A 23,390-nucleotide genomic window follows, 5' to 3' on the forward strand; every position below is an offset into this window, starting at 1 on the left:
CTCCAACACCCTGAGGCCCTCTGGCCCCACAGGCAGGTCACCTCCTGGGAGGATTGTGGAGGCGGGAGTACTCCATGTCCCCCCCTCCACCTAGAGTTATTTGGCTGTGACAGTATTATGCATGGCATTGGTTTTGCAAAACTGTGTGTGGCATGTGTGTGCTTTGTAACCCCAAATAACAAAACTGGGAGTAGGCCTGTGCCACCCAGGAGCAGGGTGAGCGGGGTCAGCTTGCCTTAGGGCAAGAACAGCTGTAGGGGTTGTTTCTCACATTGGTGTCGACACAGAGGATGTATCAGAGAGAAAGTAATAAAGCACTGGCCACCTGACACACGCGGGAATCCCCAAGCCCCAACACACATTCAGGGACACTGCACTGGCATGGGGAGGCCCACCTCCCTCCCTCCTCTCAGGCCCACTGTGTCTCTCCCATTCACCACCCCACACACTCCCCCAGCGTGTCTCTCCCCTTGCCCTGGACTTGGACACATTTTCAGCCAGCATGAGACATCAAGCACCCTAGACTCCAAATCATTGCAAAAGAAAAGAGTAGGCTCCCTGTGAGTGTTCAGAAAAAAGGACACCACATCAAGATGTGGAGCAGAGAAGGAAAGCAAGGGCAGGAGCAGCCGTTCACCTCTCAAAGGAGCAGAACTCCCAAGGGGTCGCTGAAGCAGGATGCCCCTCACTGTGGTGAAGGAAATAGGAGGATGGTGCAGGGAAGGGAGCCATGTCTTAGCCACTCAGGCAGAATTGGGTGCAATCCACATGCAAAGTGACCTCTGGCTGCTAGAAAAGTTCATCTCTGAGAAACAGCCAAGCACCTGTGGAAGGCGACTCAGAGGGAGGTAGAGGGCCACAGCCCCTGTACCCCCAGGGCCCTCCCCAGCAGGCCCACCTCCTTTCCAGGGCCTGCCACTCACCCTGCGCACACACTTTGCTGCCCCTCCACACGCTTGCCCTAGCCGGGCCCTTACCTGGAGATGCCATTGCTTCTTATCTGCCTCCTTTCAAGGCCCAGCTCAGATCCCATGGCCCTGGAGAGACGGTTCTGGGCTCCTCAGTTGGTGGAGTCTCTCCTCCCTGCAACTGCCTGGAACTCAGTGTTCTTTTCTTCCTCCACTTTATGTGAGAGTGTGCAAAGGGGCTCTTCCATTTTTGATAGTGAACTCTTAAAGGGCAGGGACTTTCTTACTCCCAGGCTCAGGAGGGACCTAGCTCAGTGTCTCCCCTACAATCCAGCCATCGACGGGGGATCATACATATCTACCACCTGCTGAGTTATCAGCCAGCTTTGTTAAGCACCTGCTGTGTGCAGACACTGTGCTTCCTGCCAGGCTGGGAAGGAGAGGGAAGAGGCCCCTAGGACTGTAAGACCCAGCTCCTCCAGGAGCTTCGCCAGAGCACACCCAAGAGCACACCCATCCACCCTCCAGGAGCTTCGCCAGAACCACCAGGAGCACACCCATCAGGGACAAGTGTGCTAAGTGCTAAGTGAGAGGTACAGCCAGCTAGGGCAGGGGTGCTGAGGACAGAAGCTCCTGCGGTGGCCAGTGTGGACAGAATGAGCAGATGACTGAGTCAGCTGAGAGGGGTGTTACAAAGCAGAGATGGAGGAGCTGGCCCTGCACGTAGGCAGTCCCCACCCTGGGCTCAAGCTCCTTTCCTCGATAGAATCTTCCAGTGAGCTTGAGCCTGGGCCATGCTCGCTTCTCAGGTAGGGGAGGACAAGTGGGATGGCGATGGAAGGAAGAGGGTAGAGAGGGCACCTCCCAACTCTGAGGGGCTGGGAGTCTGGCAGCCAGTGGCTGGGGGTGGGGGATGTCCTGGCCAGGGAGGCACCCCTGGATGTGCCTATCACCAGAGAGGTTCCTTCTCAAATGCCCCTTCTCTATACCTCCTCAAGGGCCAGAGTCCTTGGTTAGTCGCCAAGAAGTGAAGCCAGCAAGCCCAGAGCCTTGGGGAAAGCGCCTTGCCTTGGAGGAGGAAAGAGGTGGAGAAGCTGCCCCTGGACAGAGGGTCGCCGGCCGAATCCTTCCAGGGGGTACCTGGTTTGAGGGGATGATCAAAGTGTATTGTGACCTCAGGAGTGCAAGGATGGGCCTCTGTCCTCTCCAAGGGCTAGAGCTCAGCCAGGAAAGCCAAGGCCCCCACATCCGCACACCTCCAGCTCTCGTGGCCTGCTGAGGTGTCTGCTGCAGCCCCAGCCAGGACCCTCTGCTGTTGCTGCAATTTTGAGGGCTCTCAGACTCCTCTTGCTCATGAAGAATTGTGGTTCTGTGAGCAACCTCTCTGCAGAAGGGGCTGTCAGTACCATCCTGATCTGACTTGGAAAGCCTCCTCCCGAGGCAGACCAGGCAGCTGTCACCTCTCCCACCTCTTCTCAACAGAGTTCCTTCAATTTCCTTTGATGCTGCCACCATCAACCCTGTTACTTCCTGGGCTCTTTCCAGTGTCATAAGCAGACGAATATACCAAGCTGGAAAAACAAGGAGCGTTTGTCTTAGAAAGGACGAAACCGCAACATAACGGAGGAGAGAAGCCCAGGAGTAATACTGGGTGGACATGACGGGTGCATGGGCTGGTCCTCAGAACCAGGAGCCTCACACATCTAGTCCGGTGCCCAGAGGTGCCCCAGCCAGTACTAAACTGACACAGACGGAGGCAGCAGTCTATGTAGTTTCAGGAGGGTCTGAAGTAAGCCCTCTTCTTTTAGCAAAATTGTTGAAGGGACAGTGGCTGGAAATTAACCACCTTATATCTTCCTTAGTCATGACACTCAAACCACCTTGCTGCTTGCTTCTTCAATGAATAGAATGACCATATTTTCTTGTTCTATCCAGGACACTTTGCAAGTAAGAAGGGCCCTGGTAGTCAGTAGGCTGTGACAGCAGATGTCAACCTGGCAAACCAGCAGGTGATCACAGTAACAATGACCCAATACCCACGTCATCCTCCAGCCCTTCCAAGCCAAGCTCTGGCAACAGCTCAAGCCCTCCTGGTGCCTTGTAGCTGCAGCCATTCACCAATGGCCTCAGGTGTCCACAGGGCCAGGTGGACATTGTGTGGAGAACAAAGTGAACACGCCCCTGTTCTCACCTCCATGCACCTGGGCGAGTGGGATATGATCAGAACACAAATGACAACTCTCACCGAAGGCAGGACAGACAGGCCAGCAGAAGGCAGAAATGAAGGGCAGGAGACATTCAAAGGAAAGAAAGATCTTGAATAAACAAACATTTGGAGGGAATTTTTCCCCGAGACTATTTTAAGATGGAGAGGCTGGGTCGCCAGGGTTACCAGGCCATTCTGGTGATTTGACTTTAAATGCTGGGATTCTGACTTTAAATTCATAACAACATCTTTCCTCGGCCCTGGTGGGTTAAAGAAAATGCTTTAGAGCAAATTTAGTGTTTTCTCCCATTCACAGTATCTGGCCCACAAGGCTTGTGGGTTAAAGTACACTCCTGATCTTCATTTGATAACCTCATCTCTCTCCTCTCTTTTGGTGCTTATTGTAAAGTAGGAACAGCAGCCTCATTACATGGGGAGGAGCAGTACGTCCAGGGCTGCAAACAAATTGCGCAGGTCCATTGCAGCCCCGTTGGGGTCAAGGGCACATGTGCATGACTGGATGCAGCAAAAGTCACAGCTAATGCACCCAGATGGTGATCCAGATGTGATGTGAGGCTCAGTGGGTACTTAGAGATTTTTCACAGCCAAGTTAACCAGTCACCCAACCCTCCTGCCCTTCCCAGGGCATGGCAGAAATAAAAGGCATCCCTATTTAAAATGACACACGTGTGAGTGGGTTTGAGGATTCCAGATGACTCACAGGATCCTGTACATTTGTATATAGTCAAATGGTCTTCATCTCCTGCCAGCAAACCACCCCGCTCTAAACCTACAACAGTCGAGGAAGACAAACCCATCACAACCACCTTCTAAGAAGACACAGCCAAGTCCCAGGGCTCACTGTAAGATCACAAATGCAGTGAAACTGCTTGCTAAGAGACATTTTTCTTGCACTCCACTCATTCCAAAGACAAAGCAATTTATTGCAAAGTCTGCCAAAATAAACGTGCCTGCAACTCCCCCAGCCAGTGGGAAAGCACTTGGGCTGGGATGGGAGTAAGGAGATCGGGTGCTTGCTCCGGCCACAGCATGCTAGCAGAGTGACCGTAGGCAAGTGCCGCCCATGCTCTGAGCCTCCAGTCCCTCATGTGTGACCTGGGGCAGGCACTGCCTACCTCCCAGGTGATGTGAGGGCTATCTCTGTGGAAGCACTTGGAACACAGTAAAGAGCCATGCAAAGGCTAGACAATGCAATTGCTAGTGTTTGCTGTTCAGAAAAACAAAAAACAAAAAATAACCTTGCTTTTCATAGACAAACCTCAACTACATGGAATCACTTAAGAATGGTTCATTAAAATTTCTGGTGAAATTAGGTTCAAAGAGGCCCTCCTTGGAGGCATGAAGAAGGCCTGACTGATAAACACTGTGGACACTGAGTAATGAAGATGTGGAAATGGTGGCCGGCTTGGGGAAAGACATGAGGATAGATCTAGGAAGTTGCTTTTTCAAACTAAAGTCCATAAATGTTCATAAGAGATTTTTTTCCCTTTCTCCTAGAAAAGTCAGCAACTTAAATTATTTTTGCTTTAAAATTCCAGTTCCCCATATTGCTGGTTAAATGAGGTTTTTCTCTTCAGATGGCTCCAGCCTGCAATGTTTCCTCCATCCTGGTCCTGCCCCCACCTCCCTCCTTCTTTCTCTTGCCCCCCTGTGCCCTTGGAGACACGCTGGGCAGACTCCCCATGTGATCAATCTGACGTCTTAAGTTTAAACGTCATTACCTCAGTATATCAGTAGAAAAAGTTCTATTTCATTGTGTCTTGTGGCAAACTTCAGTTCGGTTAATGGAGGGTTTCATATACTTTTAAAAGTAAGTCAGGCTGGGCACAGTGGCTCACCCCTGTAATCCTAGCATTTTGAGAGGCCAAGACGGGAGGATCACTTCAGGTCAGGAGTTTGAAACCAGCCTGGCCAACATGGTGAAACCCCGTCTCTACTAAAAGTACAAAAAATTAGCCAAGTGTGGTGGCGGGCGCCTGGAGTCCCAGCTACTCAGGAGGCTGAGGCAGAAGAATTGCTTGCATACAGGAGGCGGAGGTTGCAGTGAGCCAAGATTGCACGACTGCACTGTAGCCCGGGCAACAGAGCGAGACTCTGTCTAAATATATATATATATATATATATATGAAAGTAAGGCAGAACCTAATTTTCAGAATTGCATAATGACGGTCACAGCTGACCGACTGGTTCCACAGATTAGGCACTAGGAAAAAAAGATTTTCCAGAGTAATCCCTAGATGATGAAAGCACGAACTCATTACTTTTTTTCTTGCAGTAGTTATTTTTGTTAAGGACTTGTCCATACTGCAGGCAGTGGGTATTTTGTATGGAAGAAGAAAACATTTATCTGCATACAGTATGCTGAAGTTTTTTTAATCATTTCTGTTTCAATGTAAAGGCAAGGTGTCTTCATTTTGCTAACTGTTGTACATTTCCTATGACTTTTAAAATGTTGTTTCCCCTGAACTCTCCTTCGGGACAGAAGCGCCCCCGGTGAGGCCATCTGGTGCTAAGCCCCCAACGTGAGGCCTTCCCGGCTCCTCACCTAAGGTTTCCCAACCACACACATGCCCAACATGACCCCTGCCAGAGCCCCCTGTCCACCCTCGTGCCTCTTACCAAAAAGAAGTCATTTCCCAAAACCCAGGGCCTTTCCTGGGCTGACAGGTCAGTCACCGTCTCTGTGTGTGCCATGTTCACATCCTTACGGAGCCCCTGGCTCACATCTCCTCGTGGTACCAAGCAGATGGTAGGAGAGCTTCAGAGTCTTCTACCTTCTTGCTGCTCTTTGGCACGTTACCAAATGGCCTCCAAAGCTCCAGAGCAAACTCTGACCCTTCACGGAATCTGACCCCAGCCCTTCAGCTCTGATGGTTCCTTTGGCCATAGCTCTCCCTAACACAGTCCCATTTCCTTTTGGTGTCCCCTGACGATTCCTCACCCCTTTCTCTTGCATCCCCCCCTTGTTAACTGTTTTCTTTATTTTTCAATACTCTCTTATCGGCTCCTCACCCCCAGAACCCTTGGCTCCCTCCCTTGTTCCTGTCTCCATCTCTTTTCGTCTCCATTCCGATGCCCCTGCCCATTCCCTCTGCCCCCAAGGCCTCCCGACACTTCTTTCAGTGCAGCCCACTGATCACTACCACAGCTCACCTCTGCAAAACAACACCCAGGGAGAAAACATCGACAATGTTGTCAACCTTATGACAGTTTTATTTTCCTGTCAAACACTCCTGGTGCCTTTCATTTAAATAGATTCTTTGACAGATATATCTTAGTAGGTTCCCTTTCAGAGGAAAAATATGTACATTTTTAAAATTTTTAGTTTTAGTTTATGTTCTAAGTCTCATAAAACACTGCTATTAGGTCCTATGGCTAAAGAAATGTTTTGGGTTTTTTTGTTTTTTGGCTTCTTGGTCATAAGCAAAGTGTCTAGGGTTTCCTGTTGGTGTCAGGTCCGACATGTCACAGCAAACTCCTCAGCACAGGCCTGTGACACACTCAGCTCAGGAGAGGGCAGCAGCCAACTACAATGCAAAGGGATGGATTCCGCTTCCTGGTCTTTAAAACCAAAGGGGAAGACCAGGTGTCCTACATTGTGCTTCTATAATTCAGTAACTTTTCTGTTGATTTCAGTAAGTCAAACACACTTTTCTTTAGGCCTACTGGATTTTGTTGATTTAAAGAGATGTTCTGGCTCAGGCTTGAGTTGATACCCACCCTTTCTCCACCAAACCCAGGCGGAAAGTTACAGTGAACAAAGAAGGGCTACAGTTCCCCATGCTGAGAAGACCAGCAAGTGCTTCCAGAAATGCTCTTTCCTTTCAGAGAGGGAATCCATTTGGCTTCCCTTCAGTGCATGGCTTGGTGGAATCTGGGATTAGATCCCCAACAAGCGATGAGACATCCAGAGAAACGGAGTGCCTGGTATTTATGGCAGAATATAGAATAACTCATCTTTTTCTTAACCAATTCTTTAGTTTATGGTTTAGCCAAAAGTAAGCAAGCCAGTTCCATGGCCATCCAAGACCCTGAGAGAAGATCCCCCACCAATATTTCCCATGAATGATCAGGGGTCTACAGAGTTTCCATCACCGAAGCCATTTGAGTTCAGTGTACACGCTCTGGAATGATCAATGTAAAAATGTCAATCTCTAAGTGGTTCTGTTGCCAAAACAGTTTATAGATTGTGTTGAAGAGAAAATCAGCACCTGTGTTTTCTGTGGTGTTACTGCAGGGTTCATATAGAATGGAGTGATGTCTCTGGGAATATGGTTGTGCAGGGACCATGTTAAAACAGGTGTCACATGAGCTGTCACCCAGCAGGGGTAGAGACAGAACAGAGCAATGTCCTACTATATTAACTGGCAAGAAAATACGCTGTTAACTGGCACACAAACTCACAGGAACTGGCCGCTTCTATATCGAGACAAAGCCTCCAGTCTTCCTATCAAAATATTAACTTAGTATCAACCAAAGATGTCCCTCCCCACTTGGAGAGGAGCCCTCAAGGAAGTCTGATTTCTCCAGCTGTTTTCTGAAATAGCCACTTGTGTGGGTGTCCTTCCAGGTCCTGAGGCACTCACATAGGGTTCTTCAAGTATGCGTGGTGTTGTCAGTGCCCATAGCCCCCAGCCTGTCCACACCAGGCTGCTGACCATAGTATGAGGGAGAAGTCTTCTGCAGAACCTGGCGACCCTAGAGCGGCATTCCACTGGGTGGTAGTAATCCCAGAGCACAGTGGTCTCTGTGGGCCTCCCATGGCCCTGGCCACACATGCAGCCTCTTGGTGCTGACCAAAGGGACCCCTCCTGTGCAGAATACCTGTGCCTTCAACCACAGTTTTTCTGCAACAATCCATAACTACTTTAGTCTGTTACACCAGACTCCACCAAGCACAAAATCATCCCGTGGCCTCTTTGGTTGATAATCTAAAAAGGGGGCTCCAAGGAATTTTAATTAGTCTATAATTTTGAGAGCTTTCTTTATAAGAAAGAGTATAGAATCTCATATCATATTTCAGCAATTTAGTAAAAATAGCATTTTGCTGGGAAAAGAATACTAAGGGGAGGTGCCTGGTTCCCTTCTTCTTAATACTTCCTTTCTGCCCAACTGAACATTGCAAACTTCCATGGCAGCCCAGGATGATCTTGCCTTTTTATTAAAGCAATTGGATTTTATACATTTGATACTTTAGCTCTTTTGTTTAAACTTTTTTCTTGTTATTTGGTGTACAATATTTAAATGTACAGTATTTTATCTCCATAATTAATTATAGAACAGAGTTTCTCTTCCTTCTCATAGTCTTCAGATAATTCAGAAATGTTTAAATCTTCGCACCCACTTTATATATGTTGTGCTGTTTCTAACTTCATATATGTAAATACTTTTTGACATACTTTGGTGTTTCAAGTTCTGTCTCTACTTTTATTGTGATCATTATCACCATGATTCTGTTATCATTCTTAATGTTGGATTTTTTTTTTCTGGTGCACTCTATTTTTTTAATCACCTTGGATATTTTGAAAGTATGTTAGCTATTTGTGTACGTAGACATAGGAAAGTGCTGTGCTTAAATTAAGCTGTAAGCTCTCTGATAGACAGATATTGACCTTAAAATTTGGTCCTCTTAAATGCTATCTATATGGTTTTCTTCCAATTAACAGGTGCTATTTCAACAAAACTTGTTTCTCTGCTGAACTACTCTGTCCTTTCCATTTCTGACTTTAATTTTTAATTGCCTGCGATTCGGTTTGCCAATGCCTGAATATACCACATCAAAGATAGATATTTCCCTTGACGGTGGCATCTTCTCTCCATTTTGCTAACTTCCAGGCTGAGAGTGAATAGCAAGAAAAACAGCCCAAGTGGCCAGGGTTTGCTAAGAACCTACTGAGCAGACAGCTTCACAAACGGCTCCTCAAGTGTTTTGGCAGTGGGGGACAGACTATCCAGCTAGCCCATAGCCATATCTGTTTAAAACTTCTTGCTTCCTACTTCTCCACCTCCAGGTAGACTTCAACCTGGAATTCTAGAAATATTTGTTGACCCAGACCCTGCTCACCAGTGAGGCAGCACACACAGAGACAGGCAGTGTGGTCTCAGTTCAGAAGAGACCTTTCTCCCTAACCTGAACACATCCATCCTGGGCAGTGTGACACCAGGGTGAGGTCCCTGCATGGGGAGACAGAAGACCTAGGTTCTGGTTCCAGTTCTGTCACGGGTGCAATGACAGGCTTTCTGGGCCTTGGTCCTATAAAATACAGGGCTAGACTTTGAATGCAACACAACTATTCTGTATGGAAAGACTTAGCTGAACAAAACAGCCTATTCTTTGAAATGTAGCTTTGCTACTGTCCAGATGTGGAGGATTTTAGCAAATGAACACAACTGCTCTTTTAAGTAAGAGGTCCTACCCGCTGGGAACCACAGGGGCCAATGACTTGAACCACAGTAATGTAATAGGTATCCTAAAGATCAAAGGTGAACCCAAAAGAGTGATGTGGGAAGACCAATTACTAATTGCACTAAATAAAGGCTCTTTTGAAAAAGCCATCAAATGAAAAAGATGAAGCAGGAACTGGCTAAATTAGCAAAATGGTTAGACAACAGTTAGCCTGACACACTTCAACTTATAAGGAAAAAAAATGGACAGATAATTTTTTGCTGAAATTGTAGTCCTTGCTATTTGTGTTGTCCTAGAGTTTTATATGCCATTTTATACTTCTTCTCTATGATGTAAATACTTTTCATTGTAAAAAATGTAAATATTAACTATATTTTTTGTTTCTGTCTTTTCTAAAATGGAAGTTGATCCAAGTAATAAATTACAAATCATCTATATCTTGTTCTTTTTTTTCTTTTTTTAGAAATTATATACCTTTACTGTCCTTCAGAAGGGAAAGAGTTTCATGATTAAAGAGAAACTTCATTCCTAACTAATGGAAGTAAGATGGTGCCATATAAGAGGAAAAGATGAAGGGTCAGGAGAGTGGGTTTTAGCTCTGACTTTTTCATTAACAGATGTGGGGCCCTGACTAAGTCAGTTAACCTCTTGGAGCTTCATCTAAAACTGAAAACAGCTGCCAACGTTGTTTTAAAACTCAATAAGGTAATAGATGCAAAATGCTTTGAAAGTAAAAAGGTGTACTCAAAGGCATGGAATTACTAACCCTTAATTGTCATTGCGTCCATTGGTTGAGGGATGAAAATTTTATATATAGGAAATTTGTTTATTGTATTTTGCTTGAATTCTATTTTGGGACAAAACCAAATGGAAATTGAATGTCAAGTTAACTTCTACTGGTATTTCTAAAGGCCCATAATTAATAATCATAATGATCTTATGACCTTTAAGAGCACTGGGGAAGAAATAAGTTTCAACAATTTTTAACAAAATTCTTAAGTCTGAATGTTCTTGGTTTGACCAAAATTTCTTCATCAGTGCCTAACATTCCATGATGAAGTCTTTTCCGGAGGCAGAAATGTAATCAAATGATGTGGAATTGGCAATCCATCCAAAGGGGGGAAGGAATCCCAAGGAATGTCCCAGGCAAACTCTACTTTGGATCCATGGAACTCACATATACAAATACATCACACTGAGAAGTGCCTTCTTTTCCTTTGTAAATGACCAAACTGAACCAATTCAACTCAAAGGAAAGCCACAATGACTAGCAGCTTACTTCACGCTTTAACAGACCAAAAGGATTGACCGTGGATTCTTGCCATGTCAGAGTAGAAAGAAGCCTTAAAGATCATCTGCACCCCTCGCATCTTACAGATGAAAGACTGGGAATTTATGTGACTCATCCAGGGTCATTCAAAATCATGGGCCCTCCAGCTCATGAGAAAAACAGCTAGGGATAAAGAGACAATATAGTCCTTCTCAGCAGCTGTGGTTCCACCTGCTCCACCTGCAGCTCAGGATGAAGGACATGGAAGGCAGGTGGAGGGGAACTTGTGCTTTCATCTCTCAGCCACTTACAGGCCCTCCATCTTCCCCTGAGACCATCAGAAATACAGGCATTGCACTGTACAGTTTGGGGATCTTGGCTGTGGATGAGGACAATTGTGTCATAAAAGTAAAAGCTTCCATCTCTCCTCCTTTTCTGAGAAGCAGGATGGGACTGAGAAGTCCCTGAAGAAGTGGGTTCCAGGTCTGAGTCTTCCATTAAGCATGATCATGAGCCCTTCCTTCTGTGAAATGCTAGCACTGAGCATTTAAAAGCACCTTCTCCACTTTCTCTTTCCTGGCTTTTCCTGTCTCACTGCCAGCCCTGAACTTCTATCAGATCCTTGATGCAGGATTGGTAAAACAGGAAGTTATCTTAGATACCCAGTCCTGTGATTTCCAATTAATTAACCCGACAATTCAGAAAATGGCATTAGAAAAAATTTCAGCTGTGTTTTGTTTTAAATGACTGATGTTTAAAAGTTCTAGTTTAAAAGTCTTCAGAAAATTGATCTGGGTAAGCAAATCTCGGAAAGACAGGAAAAACAAGTGGCTGAATCTTTCCACAAACAATCAGGATTTGGAAGGATTTTTGCTAAAAGATAATGTTCAGGAAAAGGTAAAATCATACTCTTACACTGATATAAAAATGAACACATGTTAAAGATTTTATTTGACTCATATGATGAGGGAACCAGACAGATGTTTTCACCGGTCCAAAGGAAAAATCAAACAAGCACAAATTATATGCAGTAAAGGAAGGTTGAGATGAACTGCAAATGGAAACAAAGTCAATTATCACTATTGGACAGTATATAATTTATATAACTATCAGTTACCTACAAGTTAGAAAGGGCTGCAAAATAGCTCAAAGACAATGAATAGTATAGAACCTGATACCCCAGAAGGATATGCTATAGATGTGGCATCATTTTCCATTAAAGCATAGAATTTTTTTCCTACAATTGTAAAGCAATGCTCTGCCTTATTTAATACCTAGACTTATTTCACAGACATTAAAACACATCATCCTTTTCAACTTATATATTAGGCTGGTAAACGTGTAATCAGAAAAACCCCTGGGCAGATATTGATGGAGCCCTGTATTTGAGTGTTAAGCTTCTGACCTCTGAATTCTCTGAGCCGTTTTCCTCTGTCTATTCACTGTCTCCACCTCATACCCCACCCCCACTTAGCTTGGGGCTAAGAACTCTTGACATAAATACTAACTCTGCAGAGCTGATCAAAAGCAGATGTAGTGAAGGATGTTGACCCCGGATTTCACAGCAGTCATCACTGGGTGAGTAATAAATCTCTATGTTTATATGGCTAGAGTCTTTCCTCTGAATTAAAGCCCACTAAACCTTCACATTTGTGGCCGCTGACTGGGAAGAACATCTTTGTCACTGGCCTCTTAATTCAATGTGCCAACAGCTAAGATGCTCTTAGAATAATAAATTGCAGTCTCCCTCCTGACCTCATACACCCCCATGCAGTCTTCCTCCTGACCTCACAGAGGCCCATCCAATGATACTTCATGCTTATCATCCACCCACTCTTTTTAATTGGGCTGGCAGAATCATAGTATCTTAGTCCTGGAGACATGAACTATGTCTCCCTCCCCACTTTTTCAGTATTAATTAATGTGGTCATTATACTCTTGCCATTGCTAAGGATACAGTGATTTCCTTAGCATTGCTGGATCTTTTCACGTTAAAATAATAAATCAGAATATTAATTCAAGATGTGGCTGTGACCCAAAGAAGTCATGTGGCTGTGGCACTAACAAGTTATGTGCCTTCACCAGCCCTTCATCTCCCACGGCCTCTTCTTCATAAAAGTGAAGACATTGAATTCTAAATCTTTTTTTATTCTATCACGGTTTACAGTGATAGCTGGTGACATATTGTGGCCATTGGTGTCTTTAATATATTGCGACTATAGTAGCTGTTAACAGCCTGTATGTGTGATTGGAAAACGGCAGTGTACCCTCTCGGAAGTAAGATTTTAATGTGGGAATTGGAAAGAGATTGGTTTGGATAACTCCAATCACATAGAGATCTCTTTCCTAACTCATGCCTCATTTGAGAAAGTAGTAAATTCCCAAAAACAAGCTATTAAATGGCATCTCCAAGGATTCTGAGCTTGAACAGGTCTTCAGGAGTTTAGGTACTGGATATTCCCCAAATAGATTGTTTATCTCCCTGGCTTTTGAAGAGTGAGGATGGGTTATGCTGACTTAAATACATTCTTGTTCAGCCCCTCTACCTCCACATTCTCACTGGCAACAATGGATATAAAAATACAATGTAATGGAGAGAGATTCAGCAAAAACATTGGCCTGTACTTTTCAAAAATATCAGTGTCATGAAAGACAAAGAACAATGAGGAACTGATCCAGAATAACAAAGAGTAAAGATTAAAGAGACATGGAAAATACATTCAGGGCCAGAAAAAAAATGGACAAAAAGTTCATTATAGAGCAATTGGCAACGTTTGAATATGGTGTGACATTATATAAGTGAATATTCTTGTGCTTAGAAAGTGCACACTGAAATATATAAGTGAATATTCTTGTCCTTAGAAAATACATACTGAAATATATAAGTGAATATTCTTGTCCTTAGAAAATACATACTGAAATATATAAGTGAATATTCTTGTCCTTAGAAAATACACACCAAAGTATCTAGCTGTAAAGGAGAAAGATGTCTACAACTTGCTCTCAAATCATTCAGGAAAAAAAAATTTTAATTGAAAAAGATAAAAAGATAAGTTGAAAAAACTGAAAAAGAAAATAAGAAAACAAATGTGGGAAATAAGACAAAGAGGGACAAATCTGGATGAAGGATATACAGGAGATCTTTACACTGCTATAGCTATTTCTTGTGTTTGAAATTATTTACAAAAATATATTAAAAAGAAGACACTGTAGAAATAATTTCAATATTCTAAGACAAAATAATTTTGAACCTAAATTCTATATGCAATCAACTATTTAAGTATTATGACAAAATAAAAACATGTTCAGACTGCAGGACTTAGAATATTTCTTTGGCCATAAACTCTCACTGAAATTAATGCTAGAAAATGTACTTGAGCAAATAAAAAGACATGGGATACAAGAAACTATTATATCCATATAAATTGGTAAAACATGCAGCTAAGCCTAAATAATTGTTGTTTTATTGATAGAATCTAGAAGAAACAAAAATCCCAAATAGTTTCAGCAAGGAAAGTAGCAGAGACCTGGGGAAGGAGAAAGTAAAATCATACCTAGTTTATCCATTATTCTGAATAAGAGGAAGAGAGAAATACTGATTAATTGTGGTCATACAGAGGAGATACCATGTGCTAAAATTTAAAGGTATTCAGGGTGACATCAGTACAAATGGAGGAGTAAGGAGTTCTGAACATTCTCTCCTCCATAAAATCAACTAAAACAATGGCAAAAATTGTCAGAATCGACTTTTTCAGAACTCTAAAATTAATGAAAGGCTTACAGCAATCCAGGAGCATTTATTCAAGAAAATTGGCTGAAACTTGGTAAGAACAGGGAGTTTTGTGGAGTTTTAACTTGCCTTTTCCATGACCCTCCTCAGCTCAGCAGTAGCCTTGAAAATATGAAACCAGCAGCCTGGCAGCCAGACGCCCTGGGGTTGGGCAGGAAGTGGGGTGCAGGAAGGAAGGTGGTTATGTGGGAGGCAGAACCAGCTTGGAGCTCATTCAAGGCCATGCTTCCAGAGAATTATCATTACTTAACCTGTCTGGTCATTCCCTGGAAGACCCTATTCACAAGACTTATCTTATTTGACCCAGATCAGGGTTAGCCCAGTGTAAACAGCCTCTTCTCCAGGAGAATTTGTCAGAAACAAACAGCAGTGACTATTTAACATTGTGGCTGCCTGCGTGGTGGCTAACAGCTGGGACAAACAATATTCCAACCAAAATGTTTAAAGGGTAAATCTGAGAAATGAGATATCCATGGGGATTTTTTTAAAACTCCAACTTACAGTAGTCTAGAAAAACATGTGCATGTAGAGGGCTGTGGGTATGCTCAGGAAAGATCTGAGAAAGCCCTAGGCTATCACCTCTGGCCGAACTTGAGGCCCTACACAAACAGTAAGTGAACACTAAGCAAGAGTTGTCATCCCTGGCTGAGTGTTAAAGGCATGCCTCAATATGCATACAGAGCCTCTTAGCACAGAATGGGAGACTTATTTGTTCTAGTCATTTGAGGAAACCTCTGTGTAATCATTAGCTGATGTCTAAGTTAACTGAGCAGAGACATCAGTGAGCACACATGATGAATAAAGACATTATAGAATTACCTCAAAAAAGTTGCTATCAAAAGAAAACAATAATAACAACAAACAGCAAGGACAGCAAATCATGGAGTGGGGAGGGGGAAGAAAGAATCTGATTCCCAGAGATGACACCTAATATTATATGGTGTTCTGTTTCAATTAAAATTTTAAAATATGCAAAAAGAAAGAAAGCCTACATACAAGAAAAAAGCAGGTAACAGAAACTACCTTTGTGGAAGCCAGATGTTGGACTTACTAGACAAAGACATTAAAATCACTATTTTAGATATGTTCAAAAAAAAAGTAATCCATGGGTAAAGAACTAAAGGAAAATATGAGAATAATATCTCACTGTATAGACAATATGAATAAATTGATAGAAATTATAAAATGGAACAACCAGAAATTCTAAGGTTAAGAAAATACAACTGGACCAGGTGCGGTGGCTCACACCTGTAATACCAGCACTTTGGGAGGCCAAGGCGGGCAGATCACTTGAGGCTAGTTCAAGACCAGCCTGGCCAACATGGTAAAACCCCATCTCTACTAAAAATACAAAAATTAGCTGACAGTGGTGGCAGGTGCCTGTAGTTCCAGCTACTTGGATGACTGAGGCAGGAGAATAACTTGAACCTGGGAGGCAGAGGTTGCAGTGAGCCAAGATCACACCACTGCACTCCAACCTGGATGACAGAGCAAGACTCCGTCTCAAAAAACAAAGAAAGAAAATACAACTGAATTGAAAATTTCACTAAAGAGGTTAAACAGCACATATGAGCATACAGAAGACGGAATCAGCAAACTTGAAGATAGTTCAACTGAGGTTATTCAGTCTGAAGAACAGAAAGAAAAGGCAATAAATAAAACTAAACAAGCCTCAGGGACATAAGGGAAATCATCAAGCATATCAACACACACATACTGGGAATCTGAGAAGAAGGAAGAGAAACAGACAGAAAGAATATACAAAGAAATAATGGCCAAGACCAGCCTGGCCAACAGGGTGAAACCCTGTTGAAAAATATAAAAATTAGCCAGGTATGATGGCAAGTGCCTGTAATCCCAGGTACTTGGGAGGCTGACACAGGAGAATTACTTGAACCTGGGAGGTGGAGGTCACAGTGAGCCGAGATTTTGCCATTGCACTCCAGCCTGGGCGACAGAGTGAGACTCCATCTCAAAAAAAAGAAAAAAAAGAAAGAAAGAAAGAAAGAAAGAAGTAAAGGCAAAGAGGTAGATGTAAATAGTGTTTTATCAATTATATTATATGCAAATGGATTAAACATGCCAATCAAAACACAGAGATCATCAGAATGGATAAAAATATGATCTATCCATATGTAATTTACAAGAGACATATTTTGAATTCAGAGACACAAATAGAACAAATGATAATCGAAAGAAAACTGGAGTGGCTATACTCATATTACACAAAACAAACTTTAAGACAAAAATTGTTACTAGGGGCAAAAAAGGACATTTTAAAATAATAAAAGAGTCAATCCATCAAGAAGATATGGTCATTATACCACTGATGTCAGCAAGATGGTTGGCTAGAGTTGCCTGGGACTTTTTCTCCCTGACAAAAAGGGACCAAAACAATGAATAAACAACTGGAGTCACTAAGGAAGTATGCTGGAACAGCACCTAAGGATAGGAAAACCCCATGGAGCATGGAAGCCCAGGATAGCATCATAGAGAGAGGAGTGGCACACCCTGCATCTGTAGCACTGCCTTCCCCACCAGGATTGGCTAGGAGTCAGGGGGTACTTTTTCTTACAGGGAGAAGGTAAGTTGGAGATCCCTAGTGGTCCTCATAGCCACTACAGACACCAGCAATTCTTGCTAGAAAAGAGTCTCTCAGTCCTCACAGGCCCTGAATCCAGTTTGGGGAGTTCTGGAAGTTTCTGTGGCTGCACTGCCCTGGAGGAAGAGCCCAAGTTGGGCACTACCTATCCCCACAACCTGAGCTGCTATGACATGGTGCCATCTTCAAGCTGGACACACTGCTAGAGTGCATCCTGCCCTAGGGGCTGGTGGCCACTGCCTTTCTCCATCCATGAGACCCTGTTATCATTCCAACATGTTCACATAGGTGACTGTGACACCATAACCACAGCTGCATGGAGCCTAGAACCAATGGAATGATGGAGACTCTGGTGGTCAAACCCACAGAGCACTCCTTGCCACCCCAATTCCAGGGAACAGGTGAACCTGTATAGTAGGAATGCCACTGATCAGGCAGCCAGCCTGTCACACCTGCACAGAGTTGTGCTGCACAGCTGGCAAACCTGCTGTGCCTGCACATACCCATGCAAAGCCTGACAGCCAGCAAAGCAGCAGCCCAACCTCACAGAGAGACCAACCAGCCTGCCACACTAGCATGCACTCATGCCCAGCTGTACAGCCAGTATAGCAGTGGTCCTACCTTCCCAGAGAGCCCACTGCATAGCTGGTTAGACTGCTATACCTGTATGTGCCCAGCTTGACAGAAAGGCTGGCAGCATGAAAAGCCCCCACTAGAAAGCCCACCACATAGTCTGCTGGCCCACCATGCCCAAACATGCCTGACCTAAAACCTGCCCAGACTCCCCACCCTCCAGCAAAACCATGCCACTGCCATCACAAACTTCTGCAGTTTAGGCCACTGAGGCAATCAGAGACATTACTGGTGAGATTACAGCTGAAAAAAAAAACACACAGAGACCACAATACTGAGTCCACCCAGAGCCAAAGCTAACACAATGCCCAATCAACACCCTAGAACCCATCTACAGGAAAGCCTCTCCCTGTAAAAGTAAGTCTAGAGAATTGGAAAAAGCAACTGTTCCACTAGATGCACAGATATCAACATAGGAACACAAGAAACATAAAAAACCCAAAAGAACAATATAAGTTTCCAGTAACACACCTTGAAGAAATGGATATTTACAAAATACCTAAAAAGGGATTCAAAATAATGATCTTAAGGAATATCAGTAAGGTACAATAGTATACAGACAACTCAATAAAATCAGGAAAGCAATTCATGATCTGAATAAGAAATTCAACAAAGGGAGAGTTATCATTAAAAAAAAAAAAAAAAGAAAGAAATCTTGGACCTGAAGAACTCAATGAATGAAATAAAAAATACAATTGAGAGCTTCAACAACAGACTAGATCAGGCAGAAAATAAGAATTTCTGAACTTGAAAACAGGTCTCTTAAAACAACCCAGGGAGAGAGAGGGAAAAAAAAGAACAATAAAAAGAATAAGAAACCCTATGGGAGTTATAGGACACCATTAAGCATATAAATATTCACATTATAGAGGTGTCAGAAGGAGAAAAGATTAAGGCACAGAAAACCTATTTAACAAAATAATAGCTAAAAACTTCCCAAGTCTTGGAAGAGATATGGATATCCACAGCCAGGAAGCTCAAAGACACCAGTTAGATTCAGCCCAAAAAGATCTTCTCCAAGGCACATTATAATCAAACTGTCAAAAGTCACAAAGCGGGACCTTTTCCTCTCAGAAATCCCTCTCTCTCACTAGAGAGAGAGTTGTTCTCCTTTCTCTTTCTTCTTCCTATTAAACCTCCGCTCCTAAACTCCTCGTGTATGTCTGTGTCCCAAATTTTCTTGGCATGAGAAGATGAACCCTGGGTATTTACCCCAGATGACAAAGCTGCTTCATAATGGGGGAATTATCCAGGATCCTAAGGTACAACATTCATGAAAACGGTAAGAAGAGGACAGAACTCCAACTCTGTCTTTTCATTTTAGGGCTCTCGGCCTCCATTTTAAACCAAATCAAATCAACAACGGGCATCCTTCAGCCATTTAAGAATACAATTAGCATGGCTTCCATTCTTAAAGACTTGGATGTGAGGCTTGCTGGGGAGAACATGGAGAATCCCCCAGTACCCACAAGTTGCTGGGCATATTGGCCATGTTTGAACCAGCTTCATTTCATGGAGGACATAGCCGTCACATGGGGCTGGAAGAGGTCCTGGAGCAACTGAGGATTTCTGGCTGGGGCTACCCGCTGGTGTTATCCAAAGACTTCTGGACTGACCCCAGCCTCTGACCAACCAATGCTGTGTCAGCCACAGGATCTCCAACTTTCCTATCATAATTTCCTCCTTTCCTGTAAGCAACCACCATGTCTCCTATCCTCCTTGTGTATGCAATGTGCAGGAAGTTTTACAGTTCAGGGAAATAATCTATGGGCCCTACATAAATCAGACACTGCCCCTTCAAGCCTGCCTACAAAATCCAGTGAATTCTGCCACTGGCTGGCCTTTTCTTCTTGGAAGCCCCTCTGTTTCAGTAGAGAGAAAGCTGTTCTCCTTTCTCTTTCTTCTGCCTATTAAACCTCTGCTTCTAAACTCAAAAAAAAAAAAAAAAAAGTCACAAGGAGGAAATTCTAAAAGCTATGAGAGAAAAGCATCTCATTAGACTATCAGCAGACTTCTCAGCAGAAACCTTGCAGGCCAGGAGAGAATGTTTCAAAGTGCTCAAAGAAAAAAAAAAACTGTCAGCCAGGCGCAGTGGCTCACACCTATAATCCCAGCACTTTGGAAGGCCGAGGCAGGCTGAGGCCAGGAATTTGAGACTAGCTGGGGCAACATGATAAAACCACCATCTCTACAAAAAATACAAAAATTAGCCAAGTGTGGTGGTGCACACCTGTAGTCCCAGCTACTAGGGCTAAGGTGGGAGAATCACTTGAACCCAGGAGGCAGAGGTTGCAGTGAGCCAAGATTGCACCACTGCACTCCAGCCTGGTGACAGAGTGAGACCCTAAGAAAAAAAAGAAAAGAAAAATAGAAAGAAGCCCACCAACCAAGATTACTGTATACAGCAAAACTATCCTTCTGAAATGAAGGAAAAATTAAGTATTTCCCAGACAAGCAAAAGCAGAGGGAATTCATAACAAGTAGACTGAACTTAAAAGAAATGCTTAAGAAAGTGCTACAACTGGAAACGAAGGATGATAATTACAATTATGAAAACACATGAAAATATAAAATTCACCAGGAGAGGTAAATTCATAATCAAACTCAGAATGCCCTAATGCTATAATGGTGCTATGTAAATCTTTCAGTTCTCTGGTATGAAAGTTTGAATCCAAAATGGTCAAAAAGAGCAACAACTACAATTAGTGACTAAAGAACACACAATAGATAAAGATATAAATTAAGGCAACAAAAGTAAGGGTAAGGGGGGATGTCTAGAGTATTTGTAAGCAACCAAAGTTAGGTCGTTATCAGCTTAAAATAGTCTATTATAAGACTCTTTATGTTACCCCATGGTAACCACAAAGAAAGAAATACAAAAGTGAGAAAGAAAAAGGAAACAAAGCTCAACACCACAGAAAAAAAACACCAAAGCACAGAGGTAAACAACAAGAAAGGAAGAAAAATGAAGGATCTACAAAACAACTGGAAAACAATTAACAAAATGGCAGGAATAAGTCCTTACCAATCAATAATAACCTTGAATTTAGTCAATAGCTCACACCTGTGATCCTAATGCTTTAGAAGACTGAAGCAGGAGGATTGCTTGAGGCAGGAGCTCAAGAGCAGCCTATGCAACATGGCAAGACATCATCTCAAAAAAAAAAAAAACAAATGGAGGGGGAGGAGGAGGAGAGAAGGAGAGAAGGAAGGAAGGAAGGAAGGAGAAAGAAAGAAGAAAGAAAGAAAAAAGAAGAAAGAATAAAAGAAGAAAAGAAAAGAGAGAGAGAGGGTGGGAAGGAAAAGGAGAAAGAAGAAACCCTTCTTAGCTTATTCTATGAGGTTAGTATTATCCTAGTATCAAAACCAAAGATATTACCGAAAAATAAAACTGTAGATCAAAATTCCTTACGAATATAGATGCAAAACTCCTCAGTATGATTCTAGCAAATTGAATCCAGCAACATATAAAAAGAATTATACAATATGACCAAATGAGATTTATCATAGAAACGTAAGATTGGCTTAACATATGAAAATCAATTACATTTACAATAGCTTTAAAAATAATACAATCGGCCAGGTGCGGTGGCTCATGCCTGTAATCCCAGCACTTTGGGAGGCTGAGGTGGGCGGATTTCCTGAGGTCGGGAGTTCAAGACCAGCCTGACCAACATGGTGAAATCTCATCTCTACTAAAAATACAAAATTAGCTGGGTGTGGTGGCACAGGTCTGTAATCCCAGCTACTCGGGAGGCTGAGGCAGGAGAATCGCTTGAACCCAGGAGGCGGAGATTGCAGTGAGCCGAGGTCACACCATTGTACTCCAGCCTGGCAACAGAGCAAGACTACGTCTCAAAAAAAAAAAAAAAAAAGAATACAATCTTAGAAATAAATTAAACAAAAAGAGCAAGACTCATACACTGAAAACAGCAAAACATTACTGAAAAAAATTAAAGAAGACCTAAATAAATGGAAAGACAGTTTGTGTTCACAGAAGACTAATCTGGTTATGATGGCAATATTCCCTAACTTGATTTGTATATTCAGTGCAATTCTTGTCAAAATCCTAGCTATAGAAATTGTAGAAATTGACAGGCTGACACTAAAATGCATATGGAAATGCAAGGGACACAGAATAGCTAAAACAATATTTGAAAAAAAGAACTAAAGAACTCTTCTAAAAAACAAACAACTGAATTGAAAAATTGGTAAAGAATTTTAATAGAATTTCTCCAATGATGATATACAAATGGTCAATAAGCATATTAAAAGATGTTCAACATCATTAATCATTATGAAAATGCAAATCAAAACCACAGCAAGATACCACTCCACACCCACTAGGATGGCTATAATAAAAAATCTGGAAAAACAAGATAGAACAAAAAAATGAAAATCAAGGATATGAAAACATCTGGAACTCTAATAAACTGCTAATGAGAATGTGAAATGGTGCAGCCACTTTAAAAAACAGTTTAGCAGTTCCTCAAAGTTAAGCATACACTTTGGGAGGCCAAGGCAGGAGGATCATTTGAGCCCAGGAGTCCAAGACCAGCCTGGGCAGCATGGTGAGACTACATCTCTATAGAAAAGTTTTTAAAAATTAGCTGAGCATGGTTGTGCATGCCTGTAGTCCCAGCTACTCAGGAGGCTGAGGTGGGAGAAGCACTTGAGCAGAGGAGGCTAAGGCTGCAATGAGTCATGTTTATGCCACTGCACTCCAGCCTAGGTGACAAAGTGAGACCTTATCTCAAAAAAAAAAAAAAAAAAAAAAAAGTTACGCATAGAGTTATCAGATGGCCCAGAAATTCCACCCCTGGGTATATGTGAAATGGAAATGAAAACATGTTCACACAAAAACTTGTACACTAATGTTCACAGCAGCATTACTTAGTAGTTAAAAAATATAAACAGGCCGTGCACCATGGCTCACACCTGTAATCCCAGCACTTTGGGAGGCCGAGGCAGGTGGATCACCTGGGGTCAGGAGTTTGAGACCAGCCTGGCCAACATGGTGAAACCCCGTCTCCACTAAAAAATACAAAAAAAATTAGCCAGGTGTGGTTGTGGGTGTCCGTAGTCCCAGGTACTCTGGAGGCTGAGGCGGAGTATCGCTTGAACCCAGGAGGTGGAGGTTGCAGCAAGCCGAGATCGCGCCAGTACATGCCAGCCTGGGCGACAGAGCAAGTCTCTGTCTCAAAAAAAAAAAAAAAAGTATAAACAACCCAGATGCCTATCAACTAATGAATGGATAAACAAAATACAGTATACCCACACAGTAGAATATTATTCACCCAAAAAAAAGGAATGAAGTCCTGATCCATGCTACAACATCGATTTTTTTTTTTTTTTTGAGACAGGATCTTTCTAAATCACCCAGACTGTAACTGCAGCCTCAACCTCCCTAGCTCAGGTAATTCTCCCACCTCAGCCTCCAGAGTAGCTAGGACCACAGGTGTGAGCCAACCACGCCTGGCTAATTTTGTTTAAATTTTTGCAGAGACAGATCTCACTATGTTGCCCGGGCTGGTCTTGAACCCCTAAGCTCAAG

The 23,390-nt window shown here is 43.0% G+C and overlaps 1 long non-coding RNA gene across 1 annotated transcript in view; it reads right to left on the reverse strand.

Annotated features, from left to right (window-relative positions):
- Positions 1-11,734: 11,734 nt before the first annotated feature.
- The window catches only part of LOC106635179 (uncharacterized), a 47,901-nt gene continuing 36,245 nt past the window's right edge, over positions 11,735-23,390 (reverse strand). Inside the window, exon 4 of the long non-coding RNA XR_003028991.4 lies at positions 11,735-11,862. This is a non-coding gene — a long non-coding RNA (uncharacterized LOC106635179). The remainder of the gene's footprint in view (positions 11,863-23,390) is intronic.

This window comes from Pan paniscus, chromosome 8, assembly GCF_029289425.2.
Source record: "Pan paniscus chromosome 8, NHGRI_mPanPan1-v2.0_pri, whole genome shotgun sequence".
Taxonomy (NCBI): Eukaryota; Metazoa; Chordata; class Mammalia; order Primates; family Hominidae; genus Pan; species Pan paniscus.